Genomic DNA, 15,263 nt, shown 5'->3' with positions numbered 1-15,263 from the left:
TTGGACTTGTGGATTATGTTGAAACTTCGAAATTCAGTGTTTTTTATGTTTTCATTTTTTGCAGAATGGTTACTCTGAGAAGTGGACGTGGTGGATCCAGTAGCAATGGTGGTCATGATGAGATACCTCATGGAAGTGGTGAGATACCCAGTGGTGGTCATGATCAGCAGACCAACAATGACAATCAGGGTACCCATGACATACCCGGTGCCCCGAATGTTGGAAGCTTTCGTGATATTGCCAATATCATGGGCAATATGATGTAGCAGCAAGCAGCCTAGTTTAACCAAATGCTGACGGGTTTCATGACTCTGCATAATGAGACTCATACTGGTGCTAATGTGAATCCTCATGCCGCAGTTCTGAATGCGGGAGGTTTAGCTGGAACTCCTCATACTCGTCTGATGGAGAGTTTCCTGAAATTGCAAGTGCCCACTTTCACTGGAGTTACCAAGGACCCCTTGTTCCCTAACAAGTGGCTTCGTGAGTTGGAGAAGGCTTTTCAACATCTGCAATGTTCTGAAGCCCAAAAGATTCTGTTTGCTGAGCAGAAGTTGCAACATGAAGCTGACGCTTGGTGGACCTCCACTCGGCCTGTTTTGGAAGGTTTGCATGCGGGTGTTGTAACTTGGGAGTTGTTCAAGGAAGCCTTCTGCATGAATTATTTCCCTGAGGCGGTGAAAGATGCGAAGGAAGCTGAGTTTATGGTTCTTACACAAGGATCTTTGTCTATGTTGGAGTACCAGCAAAAGTTTGAGGAGCTTCATTTCTTTGCTCCTGATTCTCTGAAGCTTGATCTCGCCAAAGCAAAGAAGTTCTTTAAAGGATTGCGCCCTGCCATTAAAGCTTACCTCATTGTCCAGCCTATAGTGAGCTATGCCCAAGTGGTGCAAAACTCGAAGAAGTTGGAAGAAACTGAGAAGGAGAATGCACGTGTGCAAAGGCCCTGGCAGCCTAGGAACCCTGGATTGGTGGATCATAATGATCGGCATTTTGTGAGACCTACACCCCACCCCACTCTGCTGCTTTTCAGCCTAGGAGTGTAGGTCAGAGCCCTGGTTTTCAGCAGCCCGGCCAGTTTAGACAGTATGGCAGGAATCGACCACCAGTGAATGCAAATGCTAGGCCTGTGAATGTGAATCCTAGGCCATTGGTTCAGAAGCCCCCTATTGCAGCTACACCAGTTGGACCTAGCAATCCTGTTTGCTTTTTCTGTAAGCAAGCTTGTCATTTTGCTCGTGCCTCTCTGAAACGACCTGCCCAGCAGTCTGCTCCTGTGGTGAAGAATGCCCCTGCTCCTCCCTCTGGTAGAGTGTTCAGTATTTCCAATACTGAGCAAGAAGCAAGCCATGACGTGATTACAGGTACATTTTTAGTCGCTTCTATTCTTGCATTTGTATTATTTGATACGGGTGCATCTCATTCATTCATGTCGTCTGCATTCATCAAGAAGACTGACCTAATCCCTGAGAAATTGTCTAGTTGTTTATTGATTAGTACACCTACTGGTCCTGTTGTGAACCTAGATAAAGGGTTAGTTAAATGTCCTGTGTTGATTGGTGAGAAGAACTTGGAAGTCAATTTGGTACTTCTTGATATGAAGGACTTTGATGTCATTTTGGGAATTAATTGGTTGACAGCCCACAAAGTTGTGTTTCTTTGTTCCTTAAGGAAGATTCAGTTCCATATTTGTGGAAGTCCGGTTTTTGAATTTCAAGGTGAGAAAAGAAGGGTTTGTAAGAAGATACTGTCTGCACTGATGCAAGTCTATGCCCTAGTAGATGATGCTTCATCTGAAGGCAAGAGTAAAGTGGAGAAAAGAGTTGACGAAGTCAAAATTGTCTGTGACTTTGTTGATGTCTTCCCTGATGATCTATCGGGAGTGCCTCCAGATAGGGATGTTGAGTTTTCTATTGATCTTATCCATGGTGCCGCTCCGTATAGGTTGGCTCCTACTGAGTTGAAGGAGTTACAAAACCAGTTGAATGAGCTCATTGATAGAGGTTTCGTACAACCTAGTGTGTCACCTTGGGGAGCTCCAGTTTTGTTCGTCAAGAAGAAGGATGGTAGTATGCATTTGTGCATCGACTATCATGAGTTGAAGAAGTTGACCATCAAGAATAGATACCCGCTGCCCAGAATTGATGATCTCTTCGATCAGTTGAAGGGTGCAGCTGTGTTCTCAAAGATTGACTTGAGGTTTGGATATCACCAGTTGAAAGTGAAGCCAAGTGATATCTTCAAGACAGCCTTTCGAACAAGGTACGGTCATTATGAGTTCAGAGTCATGCCTTTCGGTTTGACTAATGCTCCTATAGTGTTCATGGACCTCATGAACAGAGTATTTCATGATGTGCTTGATAAGTTTGTGATTGTCTTCATCGACGACATCTTGATCTATTTGAAGAATGAAGAAGAGCATGCGAGCCATCTAAGTTTCTCTTTGCAAAGACTGCAAGAAAAGAAAATGTACGCCAAGTTTAGCAAGTGTGATTTCTGGCTCAAGAGAGTAGTATTTCTCGGCCATGTGGTTTCAGCTGAAGGTATTCGTGTCAACCTTGAAAAAGTCCAAGCAGTGGCTGATTGGGAAAGACCGAAGATGGTTACAGAAATAAGAAGTTTCCCTGGATTGGCGGGTTACTACAGAAGATTTATTGAGAACTTTTCTCGGTTGGCTGCTCCTATGACTAAGTTGACCAGGAAAGAAGAGAAGTTTGTTTGGTCTGACACTTGTGAGAAGAATTTCCAAGAGTTGAAGGATAGATTGACAAGTGCCCCGATTTTGACTATACCTGATAGTTCTAGTGGTATGACAGTCTATACTAATGCGTCGAAGATTGGTTTGGGTTGTGTACTGATGCAAAATGGTAAGGTCGTAGCCTATGCTTCTCAGCAATTGAAAGATTATGAGCGGAATTACCCCACTCCCGATCTAGAACTTGCTGCTGTTGTCTTTGCTTTGAAGATTTGGAGACATTACCTCTACGGTTAGAAGATTGCCATTTTCACGGATCATAAGAGTTTGAAATACTTCTTTACCCAAAAGGAGTTGAATATGAGGAAAAGAAGATGGTTGGAACTAGTCTCGGATTATGATTGTGATATTCAGTATCACCCTGGTAAGGCAAACGTTGTTGCTGATGCTCTTAGTAGGAAGAATCAGAAGAAGACTTTGGATTTGAATGCTTTGAGTCTACCATTGTTGTCTTCTATTGAGAGTTTTGATTTGGAAGTTGTCCCTGAGGATTCTGATTTCATTCTTTCCACCATGACGGCAAGATCTAGCCTCAAAGATAAGATTGTTGCCCTGTAGAGTTCTGATCAAGAACTTAAGGACAAAGTTGAGAAGATTTCTTCGAATCCTGAGTCAAGACCCGACTTCGGTATATCCATGGATGGTGCTTTATTGTTTAGAGGTAGACTGTGTGTGCCAGCAAATGAAGAAATTAAGAAGGAAATATTGAAGGAAGCACACCAGTCAATCTTTACAGTACACCCTGGAAGCACCAAGATGTACAAGGACTTGAAGGGACTTGAAGGAACATTTTTGGTGGATTGGTTTGAAGGCTGATGTTGATAATTTTGTTGCCAAGTGTGAGACTTACTAGCGTGTGAAAGCCATTCGTCAACCCCCATTTGGATTACTTCAACCCCTTCCTATTCCTAGTTGGAAGTGGGAGGATATCTCTATGGACTTCATGACTAGCTTCCCTCGGACAAGTAAAGGCAATGACATTGTGTGGGTGATTGTTGATAGGTTGACCAAATCAGCCCATTTCATTCCTATGAAGATCACTCATACTCTGGATAAGCTAGCTAGGCTTTATGTGGACAATGTGGTTCGTCTACACGGAGTGCCAATGAGTATTGTCTCTGATCGTGATCCTAGGTTTACCCAAAGGTTTTGGAACAGTTTGCAGAAGGCCTTGGGATCCCAATTGAATTTGAGTACAGCTCATCACCCACAGTCGGATGGACAATATGAGCGAACAATTCAAACTTTGGAAGATATGCTTAGACCTTGTGTAGTGGATATGGGTGGAAATTGGGATGAACATTTAGCTCTGGTTGAGTTTGCCTATAAAAACAGTTACCAAGCAACAATAGGCATGGCTCCATTCAAGGCTTTGTATGGTAATACTTGTAGGACACCATTGTATTGGACTGAGACGGGTGAAAGAAAGGTCTTAGGTCCTGAGATGATTGAAGCTACGAGTGCGATGGTTGATATGATCAGAGAAAGGATTCAGTCTACCCAGTCAAAACCGAAATCTTATGCTGGTAAGAGAAGGACTAATCTAGAATTTCAAGTTGGAGAGAAAGTTTTCCTAAAGGTTTCACCAATGAAGGGTGTGATGAGATTCAATGTTAAGGGAAAGCTTAGCCCTCGTTTCATTGGACCTTTTGAGATTTTGAAGAAGGTTGGACCTGTTTCTTATCAATTGGCATTACTTCCGCCTCTTGATGGAGTTCGATATGTGTTTCATATTTCGATGCTTCGAAAATACATAGAGAATCCGAAACACATTTTACAGCAAGCACCTGAAGGACTTAGTGCTGATCTTACCTATGATGAAGAACCAGCCGAAATCTTGGATAAGAAGGACAAGCAGCTACGGAATCGCACCATTCCTTTGGTGAAGATTCGATGGAAGAACCAGACCCCTGAAGAAGCTTCTTAGGAGAAGGAAGAAGATATGAAGGAGAAGTTTCCTCACCTCTTTGGAAGCACAGATATGCTTTCAATTTCGGGGACGAAATTTCTTTAAGGGGGGGAGAATGTGAAACCCAGCCCTAACCTTGACCTAGAAACCCTGTTGTTTGTAGGTCCGACAACCCGAAGTAAGGCAAGAAGTCAGCTTTGGTCCATTTCAGTTGAAGACTTGGTGGCTAGCTTGGAATCCATGAGTGTGGATGTCAGTGTTCCATTTATGGAAACTGCATCCTGATGAAGATTGATTTAGTTGATGGACTTGGAGTGCTCTCTGTCTTGGTTCGAAGGTATTTCTACCTACTAGGTAAGTCACTTGGTGTGTGTGCAAAACCCCTTTATGTTTGGATTTGAGCTGAGCCTTCATTTCCCTGTTTTGGACTTGCTATTCTAATTGGTTGACTCATTGGTCGACTGGACCAGTCGACCAATCCAATCGACCAATGGGTTCTGTTTTGCTAATTAGGTCTTTGCTTGCTCTATTTAAGTCCAATCTCGAGTCTACTTCGTATTTTCTGCCTCCAAACTCTTTGGAACGTACCAGAGCCCTCTGCAAGTCATCTCCCTTGCATCCTTGGTGATTATCTTGACAGATCTTCGTCAAAACTCATGCTTTTACACAAAAAGTTATGTGATCATCCTCTTCTATGTTTCATCTTTGATTCTTCATTATTTTTATTTCCTTTTCTGATTGAGGACAGTAGAGAAGATGTCGTATCTCTGTTGCAACTATCTCTTTACTCATTCCCTCTCTTTTCCTAAGGATCTAAAGCTTGGTGGATGATCTTCATCAAGATCATCACTCGCTTTTGAAGGAAAACTTGTATTCATTCACTTTCCTTATTTAGATTATTGTTCTTCAGTCTTAGATCTAATTTTCTTGAAGATCTATGCATGTTATTCATGATTCCTTTGTCACAATCAGTTATCCATCATCCTATTGTTCTTGTCCATGATTTTTACTATGAATTCTTCAAGAACCATGATTGATCTAATTATGGTAACTTTTTTTTTCCTAATTTGTAACTTGAAGACTTGATTTGATTAGTGTTTTGGAGTCCTCTATATACTAGTATGCTGCCATTGTAGTTTTCCCCTTGTTTAGTACCCTTTTGAACCACCAAATTCGGTTTCATATTCTAAAAAACTCTGATTTTTGAAGGCCACTGTCTCTGTTGGTCGACTCATTGGTCGACTGAGGCAGTAGACCAAGTCAATCGACCAATGAGTACGGTAACCTCATATTTGGTCTGTTTTGGATGTTTTGATATCTTTCCTTCTAGGTATCTTTCCTAATATGTTGTATACACTTGTTTAGGACTTTCTTCCCAAGTTTAGTCAAGGTCTTACTTGATTCCCTAAGATTCCTTTGCGAGTTATATAAGGTAAGGATGGTTATTTCCTTAACTACATAGATTGCATGTTCTAGTTTCTATATTTGAATCTTGTTAGTTTATTTCCTTAATTAGATGCTTACACTGATATACTACTGATGCATTACCTTGATTACAGTAGCATTACTTGTTTATAATAGATTGATTCATGTGTGATTTACTTACCAAATATATGCAAGTTGGATGTTATTATTGATTTCTTTCCATATAAGAAGTTGCCATATATGTGATGTTATGGAATTATGCTTGTGTATGTTTAAGTATGGTTTGGAAAGGAGAGGTGTCCTTTTGACACTTCTGTCCTTGGACTACTACGGGAATATTATTGGATGTTTCCGGAGATGCCCTCTGGACACCTTCCTAAACTGTTGGATGACATATTTAGGACTGCCTAGTAGTGTTTGGCTAGGATGTCCCGTTATGTCAAACCATAATCGGAGGGGTATTGAGACCGAACGACCCGTGGTAGCAATGGGGATTCATGGGCGCTCAAGACCGGTAACCAATCCGTGAGAGGACAGGAATCACATTGTGGGGACCATTTATCAGTAGGGTTGCATATGGATAGACTTGGGCTCACAGGCGCTCAAGACTGGTAACCAACCCGTAAGAGGACGTGAGAGCTTCCCGTTTACCATATGTGGATGACCTATAGGGTTGATGAGTCTGTAGTCAGGGATTATGAGGACTCTAGTGTGAAGGATGTCGGAAAGGATCGCCAGGGGCGAGGAATGGACGTATATTGATCTGACTTGATGTGATTGAGTAGGAGACTTGCATTTGGCTAGGCTTTGACCCTAACATGCGCCGGTACTTAGACCAATGGTGATGTGAGAGAGTAGGTGACCTATACCCCCAGCCATGGAATGTCCCGAGGGATGCCGGACCCACTACCAAAAGGCGTTGTGTGATGAGACCTTCCAAAAGAAGTACGGTGCTATGACTTAAAGCATGTCTGCCAATAGAGGCTAGCATACATAGAGTTTGAATCATATTGCATCATGTGTTTCATATCATAAAGCATTTTACATTGCTTTGAAATCCAGCCATTTGTGTTGTTATGGATTAACTGCCTTATTGAGTTTCTTTGAAACTCATTCCTTTTGTACAATGTATTGTTAGACTACTCTACAGGTTCTGATGACTATGAAAGTCAATTCGAGGAAGTGCAAACTGAAGAGGCGTACTTCACGCAAGGTGCTGGCAACCATGAAGATTACATTGACAATTCCTCAAGTGGTTTTGCTTGTTACCAGGATTAGCCCTAATGTGGAATGGGAACGTCTGAGTGTCGTTGATGAAGTCTGTGTTTATGAAGACGTCCTTTATAAGATAAAATAGACTTTAGTTTAGTTTTTTTATTTCTTTCTTGTCTTAGAAACAGATGTAACCTTTCTTTTGATTTGCGATATACTTTCCGCTGGTTGTAGAGTGGGATTCCGCCTCACTTTACTTATTGATTTAGACATTCTGGTTGTCTTTCATACTCAAATGATATATGATTTAATCTTTCCTTATTTGGATCTTTGTTTATCTTTTGCACATTGATTATTATTGTTCATGATTATGTTATTGTCTATGTGGGAGGTTGATTACCTCGATACTTGATCTTCGGGGCTGTGGATCACACACTCGGGTATGCCATGTAGGGTACCGGCTGGGTGGATGTGACAATACCAGAATTAGCCCGATCTTGAAGCTAGACTGTCCCGTACTTTAGACGGAGACATTTGAGTCTAGACTTTGTTTGACGGACATAGATACTCATTATATTTAGTTTTAGAATGATTCTTAGTTCCTTTATCTCTTTCAAATGTAATACTTAGAGATTCAATCTACCTTCCACTTTAGTTTTAGAGTTTATTTCCGCTATACTCTATACTCTAATTTTGTTTTATTCCGCACTCTGATATTATTTTATGATCCTTTTGAGGTCCATACTTGATTGTTTCTTGATTTACTTTAATATAATGATTTGTTCTTGCTCTTGACTATATTATTGTGCTATGTGGGTATATGATCACCCAAAACTTGATCTTTGGGGCTGCAGATCACACCTCCAGGTTTTCCTTAGATAGGGTACCGGCTGGGGGGATGTGACAGGTATCATTTTTCCGCACTCTGATTATTGTCTTAAGATCCTTTTGAGTTCCATTCATTGTTTATTCTTTTATTTATATTAATACAATAATTTGTTCTTGCTCTTGATCATACTATTGGTGTCACATCCCCCCAGCCAGTACCTTAAACGCGATACCCGGAGGTGTGATCCACAAGTCCCATGGTCAAGTTTAGGGAAACCGTATACCCACATTACACAACAACACAATCATGAACAAGGAATAATCAATGTTTAACTTTATTAAGAACTAATCATAGAATAATCTGGAAATATAATCATAGAAAGTAACTATAGAATATAGGGGAAAATAACTCTATAGATCATATGCGGAAGAATTGATCAAAATTCTAAAGTAGCTCTAAAGTATTACAATTGAAATAAAAGTCTAGAAGAATAAAGAATAAGACTATTCTAAATCCTCCATAGGCTCTTCGTCTTCTTCTTCTTCAATCTTCATCTTCTTTGCCAAGGGTTTATGCACTTGCATCTTCATATCAGCATCTAATTCACGATCCCAATGGCGAACAAGACGATGTCTGCTACTATTAATAGGAGCCATCAAAGTGGTCCACACTGGTGTATGAGTCGTACCACTGGTCACTAGCTTCTCCCATTGTGTCCAAAGCTGCATCAAATAAGGAAAAGTCCTCCATACTAGTGCATGGGAAGTCATCTAAAAATATATCCCCCAAAGGGTGAGCTCAATAGAACTCAAGAAGTAGTCCAATCACAATAAATAACTACAAGCAGTTCAGAACAAGCATGATGCAATAATATGAAACAATGAATGCAAGTATGCTACTAACTCTATATATGCTGGTCTCTATTGGCAGACATGCATTAAGACAAAACACCATACTCCTCTGGGTAGGTCTCAAATCACTCTCCCTCAAGCACGTCTTTTAGGATGTCTAGTGGTAATTGGGTCCTGCATCCATCTCAAACATTCCATGGCTGGGGTTTAGGGCAACACTATCACTCACCACCATTGGTGTGAGTACTGGTGCGTGTCAAGGTTATACCTAGCCCAATGCAAGTCATCTACTGAGTCACATCTACTCGGAGTAGAATAGCTCCCATCCGTGCACTAGACAATCCGTTCCTATATGATAGCCTCCCTTCTGTGCCTAGGCAGTCTGTTCCAGTATCTCCCTCCCTAGAGTCACCATCTCCCTCTTGGATACGTAGACTCTTAACCCTATTGGTCATCCACATATGATAAATGGGAAATTCTCATGTCCTCTCACAGGTTGGTTACCGGTCTTGAGCGCCCATGAGCCCAGGCTTATCATGTGCAACCCTACCAATAAATGGCCCCCACAATGTGATTGTCCTTTCACGGGTTGGTTATAGGTCTTGAGCGCCCACAAATCCCCATTGCTGCCACGGGTAACTCGATCCCAATACCCCTTCTGATAGGGTCAGATATGACAAGGTTCTCCCTAACCAAGCTCATCTAAGCCAATCCTAGGTGTGTCATCCAGTAGTTACGGAAAGCACCAAGGGGCACCATAGGAAAGCATCCTATACCACCTCCTTTGGTGTCCAATTACAGAAATGCCAAAAGGGCATTCCCCAATCCACAACCACACTTAGGCAATCACAACACATCATGATTCCATAAATACCACAATAGAGTCCAACTCACAATCACATCATTTATATTCAACACAAGTATGTAAATCATATCATGGATAGCCTACTGTAATTACAGAAGTATAACAATATAGAAAAAGTATAACTATAACTACAGTAGCTAACACATGCATATGGGTTCAAACATATCAAAGCATGTATTTGTGCAAATTGTGAGTGAACATGCTCACCTTAAATTCAACTTCACAAACTCCAAGTAAGAAATCAAAGAGCAAGTCCAAAATCACCAAAACAACCCTAAACAAACATGTAGAGAGTATAAGGAACAAACTCTAATGATCGAAGGTGAAACGGAGGCAAACACAGACAAAACTGTTGTCTGGGCACCCTTTGGTCGGTTGGATCGACCAAAGCTTTTGTGTATGGACAGTAACTTCCAACTTTGGTCGGAAACTCATCAAATGACATTGGAACACTTTGAAATTAATAGGAAAATTCTAAAATAACATATAGAGACTATCTATGATGATCCAAGCATCAAATATGGTCATTGGAATAGGAATCTAATAAATCACCTAATAGGCTTGATCCGCGGATTCTCACGGAAAGACTAAAATGAATGGAGATTCATTCTAAAGATAAAAAAAATAGTAGATCATCCATAGAAAACAACCTAGGAACAAATCTGACATAGATTAGAATCAAATAACTCCAATAAAAATAAATCATGGTCTCGTCCTAGATCAAAACATTGATATCACACCGTATTGTCTACAAAAGGAATAAAGTGAATCAGAATTCACTCTAAGGCTATGAGGATTTGAGGTTAGACCATTATAGTAGTGTAAGACCTTCCTCATAATTAACACAAATAGTAGGAACAGTAGAGAGAATAGGTCTATAAAGAATATAGTTGAATACTAACCTTGTAGAAGAAGATTCAATGGAGGAATTTCGCTTGGATGCTTGGAATCAACCTTGGGCTTGAGGAGAAGCTCTAGAGTTCTTCTCACGTTCTCTAGAGGCTAAGAGGCAAAGTGGTGTTGTCACATCCCCCTATTGGTACCCTATCTGGAATACCTAAGTGTGTGATCCACAGCCCCGAAGATCAAGTTTAGGAATCATCATATCTATTTAGCACAATAACATAATCAAAATCAAGAACAAATCATTGTATTCAAGTAATTTATTAATAGAAGTCAAGAAAGGATCTCAGAAGGATCACAAAAGAATATTAGAGTGCGGAATAACAAGATACCAAATCAAAAGACAACTGTAGAGTATAGCGAAAATATACCCCACAACATATGCGGAAGGTAGATTGAAACTAAGACAAGCTCTAAGCTAATACAAGTAAAAGAAAAGTCTAGAAGAAACAAGAGAAATCTAATCAACATCTTTAGTCGGCTCTGTGAAACCCAGCCCTAACCTAACCCTGACCTTGACCCGGTAACCCGGTTGTTTGTAGGTCCGAAGACCCGGAGTAAAGGAAGAAGCCAACTATGGGCCATCTCAGTAGAAGACATGGTGTTTGACTCTGAACCCATGGATGTTGATGATGGAGTTCCATACTTGGAAGTCTGTGCAGATTTGGAAAGAAAGTTGCACCTGTCTGAAGATGAGATTAGTTGAAGGACTTGGATTATTTTCTGACTTGGTTTGAAGATATTTCTACACGCTAGATATGTCACTTGATGTGTGTGCAAAAGCCCATAAGGTTTAGAGCCCATTTGATCCTTCGATTCCCTGATTGTTCCTTACTATTTTCCTTGGTCGACCAAGTACTCGACCAAAGGATTGTTAAATCCGAGAAAATGTAATTTTAGGGTTTTTCACTTATATTTAAACCCTACTTCATGTTTCTTTGTTACGGCTACCTCCTAAACACTTTTTGAACGTGAGAAGACCTCTCCGAAACTCTCTCTGGTGATTTCGAAGACTCCTCTGCAGATCTAAGATCTGCAGCCTCTCATCTCTGATCTGACAATTCAAGGTTATTATCTCTTCTGAATTTTTAATTATTCTTTCTTCGATCTTGTTCTTGATTGAGATCAGGAAGAAGATGCTGCAATCTTGCAACCATCTATTCCATGGTCTCCTTCTACTCTTTGAGATCTATGATCATCATCATAATCTTAAACCTAGCCAAATAAATTTCTTGAAACCCTAACCCTTGTATGATCTATCTAGAAACCTTTGGTAACCTCCCATGCAAGGAAACCTCATGGGCAATGTTTCTATTAATCTAAACTAGATTTTCTATGATTTCTTGTTATTTTCTTGATAGCAATCATTCCCTCTCATTCCGTGATCATAACCTTTTTTATGGGAGCCATAAAGGTTGAAACCCTAGTTTCTTGGGTCAAATAAAGAACCCATCTTTTGACCATGACTTGATGTTTTTATCTTCCCATATTGTTCTAATACATCCTAGGAAGTTCCCCTTTGAATTTCGGATCAATCCGACTTCAAACGAAGGAGTTATGACCAAATTAGTCTTTACTTTCCCGTACTGACTTGCTTGGTCGACTGGGTCGATAAACCAAGCACTCAACCAATGATGTCAGTAGCTTCGTTTTTCGCCAGATTTGATTCGTTTGCTCTCTGATCTTTTAGGTATCTTTCCTAATGTTGTAGCTATGATTGTTAGGAGTTTATTTGCTAAGTTTGGAGTCTCTCTCTTTGATCTTTGGATTATCTTTGGCGATAATCAAGGTAAGGACAGTTATTTCATAATAATATAGATCGCATACTCTCTGGTTTCTACTTTATGAAACTCTGAGTTTATGTACTGATCTTGTATCTTATACTTCTGATGTACTACTGTAAGTACAGTAGCACTTGTTTATGTATTCTTTTTCATTATTCAAGTATATGAAATGTTTATTACTGCTTGATCAGATTATGCTTTTACATTCTCTTTTATATGATGAATTGTTGGTTGTGTATGTCATGACTGATCTAAGAATGTGTTTGATTAAGTATTATGGTTTGGGATTGGGAAGTGTCCTTTTGACGCTTCTGTCCTTGGAAATCGGAGGGAATAGTATGGGATGTTCTCCGAAGATGCCCATCGACGCTTTCCCGAATCATTGGTTGCCATACCTAGGGCTGTCTAGCAATGTTTAGCTAGGATGTACCCGTTATATCAAACCCGAATCGGAAGGGTATTGAGACCGAACGACCCGTGGTAGCAATGTGATTCACGGGCGCTCAAGACCTGTGACCAACCCGTGAGAGGACGGGAATCATATTGTGGGGGCCATTTATTGGAGGGTTGCATATGGCTAGACTTGGGCTCATGGGCGCTCAAGACTGGTAACCAACCCGTGAGAGGACATGAGAGCTTCCCGTTTACCATATGTGGATAACCAATAGGGTTGATGAGTCCGTAGTCTGGGACTATTAGGACTCTAGTGCGAAGGATACCGGAAAGGATCGTCAGGGACGAGGAATGGACGTATCTGGAACTGAGTTGATGTGACTGAGTAGATGACTTGCATTGGGCTAGGCTTAACCCTGACATGCGCCAGTACTTAGACCAATGGTGATGTGAGAGAGTGGTGACCTTAACCCCAACCATGGTTTGATGAGGACTTTACCCAATTACCCCGGCAGACCCAAGATGCCAGGATGGCTGAGAGGGAGTGACTGATGACCCAAAGAAGTACGGTGCTATGACTTAAAGCATGTTTGCCAATAGAGACCAGCATACACAAAGTTTAGATGCATACATACATTATCTATTTCATACTGCATTGCATCTTGTTATGATTTGCTACATGTTATTTATGTTGTTATGAGTTAACTTGCCTTACTGAGTTTCTTTCGAAACTCATTCCTTTTTGTACAATCTTTTGTTAGACTTTTCTACAGGTACTGACTACTATGAAGGACAATACGATGAAGTGCAAGCCGATGAAGCGTACTACACGCAAGGTGTTGGCGACAATCAAGATTACACTGATGATCCCTCGATGAATCAAGTTGCGTACTACGATTAGACGTAATGTAGAGCTCGAACATCTCTGTTGGACTGACGAAGTCCACTATTTTGAAGATGTCATCTATAGGATAGAAAACTCTTAAGTTAGTTTGTTTTTCTTATTTTCTTTTGTATCAGTTGTATTTCCTTTTAGACTTACATACTACATTCCGTTGTATCTGTGGAGTGAGTTTCCGCCTCTCTCTACTTCTTTCGATATCTTCGGATATCTAGTATCATTTTCCGCACTCTGATTATATTGTTTATTCATTTCTTAACTTGAATCTTTTGTTTATAATATTAAAACCTTGATTATTCATGTTTATGATTATGTATTGTATATGTGGGAGGATGATTTCCTCGATACTTGATCTTCGGGGCTGTGGATCACACTCCCGGGTATGCCAGTTAGGGTACCGGCTGGGGGATGTGACAGGCTCTTCTTCTTCTTCAGTCTTCATCTTCTTCACCTTTGGGTTATGCTCTTGAGCTTCAAATCAGCATCCAGCACACAGTCCCATCGGCGAATAAGACGATGCCGGCTGCTGTCGATGGGAGCCATCAATACAGACCAAATCTGTGTGTTGGTTGCCTCGCTAGTCAACACCTTGTCCAAGGATTTCTTGGAGCTGTACGATGTATGGAAGGGTCCTCTGTGCTAGGGCACGAGTTCTCTTTTGGTCCTGCAATGTCATCTAAAAACAAGTCCCCGAAGGATAAGCTCAAAAGAACTTAGCAAGTAATCCAAACACAATAAGCATCTTCACATGCACTCACAGACAAACATATATGCACTGATATGAAACAATGAATGCAAATATGCTTCTAACTCTATGTATGTATGCTGGTCTCTATTGGCAGACATGCTTTAAGTCATAGCACCATACTTCTTTGGGAAGGTCTCAATCACTCATCATCGGTTGGTAATGGGTCTGGCATCCCTCGGGACATTCCATGGCTGAGGTTTAGGTCACCGCTCTCTCACATCACTGTTTGGTCTAAGTATTGGCGCATGTCAAGGTAAAGTCTAGCCAAATGCAAGTCTTCTACTTAGTTATATCAACTCATGTCGAAATACGTCCATTCCTCTCCCCAAGCGATTCTTTCTGGTATACTTCCCACTAGAGTCAGCGTAGTCCCGGACTACGGACTCATCAACCTATTGGTCGTCCACAAATAATATATGGGAAGCTCTCATGTCCTCTCACGGATTGGATACCGGTCTTGAGTGCCCCCATGAGCCCAAGTCTACTATTTCAACCCTACCAATAAATGGCCCCCATAATGTGATTCATGTCCTCTCACGGGTTGGTTACCGGTCTTGAGCGCCCATAAATCCCCATTGCTACCATGGGTCGTTCGGTCTCAATACCCTTCTGAATCGGGTCTGATATAACAAGGTATTCCTAGCCAAACACTGCTAGACCAATCCTAGGTATGTCAACCAATAGTCAG

The sequence above is a fragment of the Hakea prostrata genome, chromosome 9, assembly GCF_041222555.1.
Source record: "Hakea prostrata isolate BN-2017 chromosome 9, UWA_Hpros_2, whole genome shotgun sequence".
Classification (NCBI taxonomy): Eukaryota; Viridiplantae; Streptophyta; class Magnoliopsida; order Proteales; family Proteaceae; genus Hakea; species Hakea prostrata.
The sequence above is the reverse complement of the archived record's forward strand: the minus strand, read 5'-3'. Positions refer to the sequence as shown.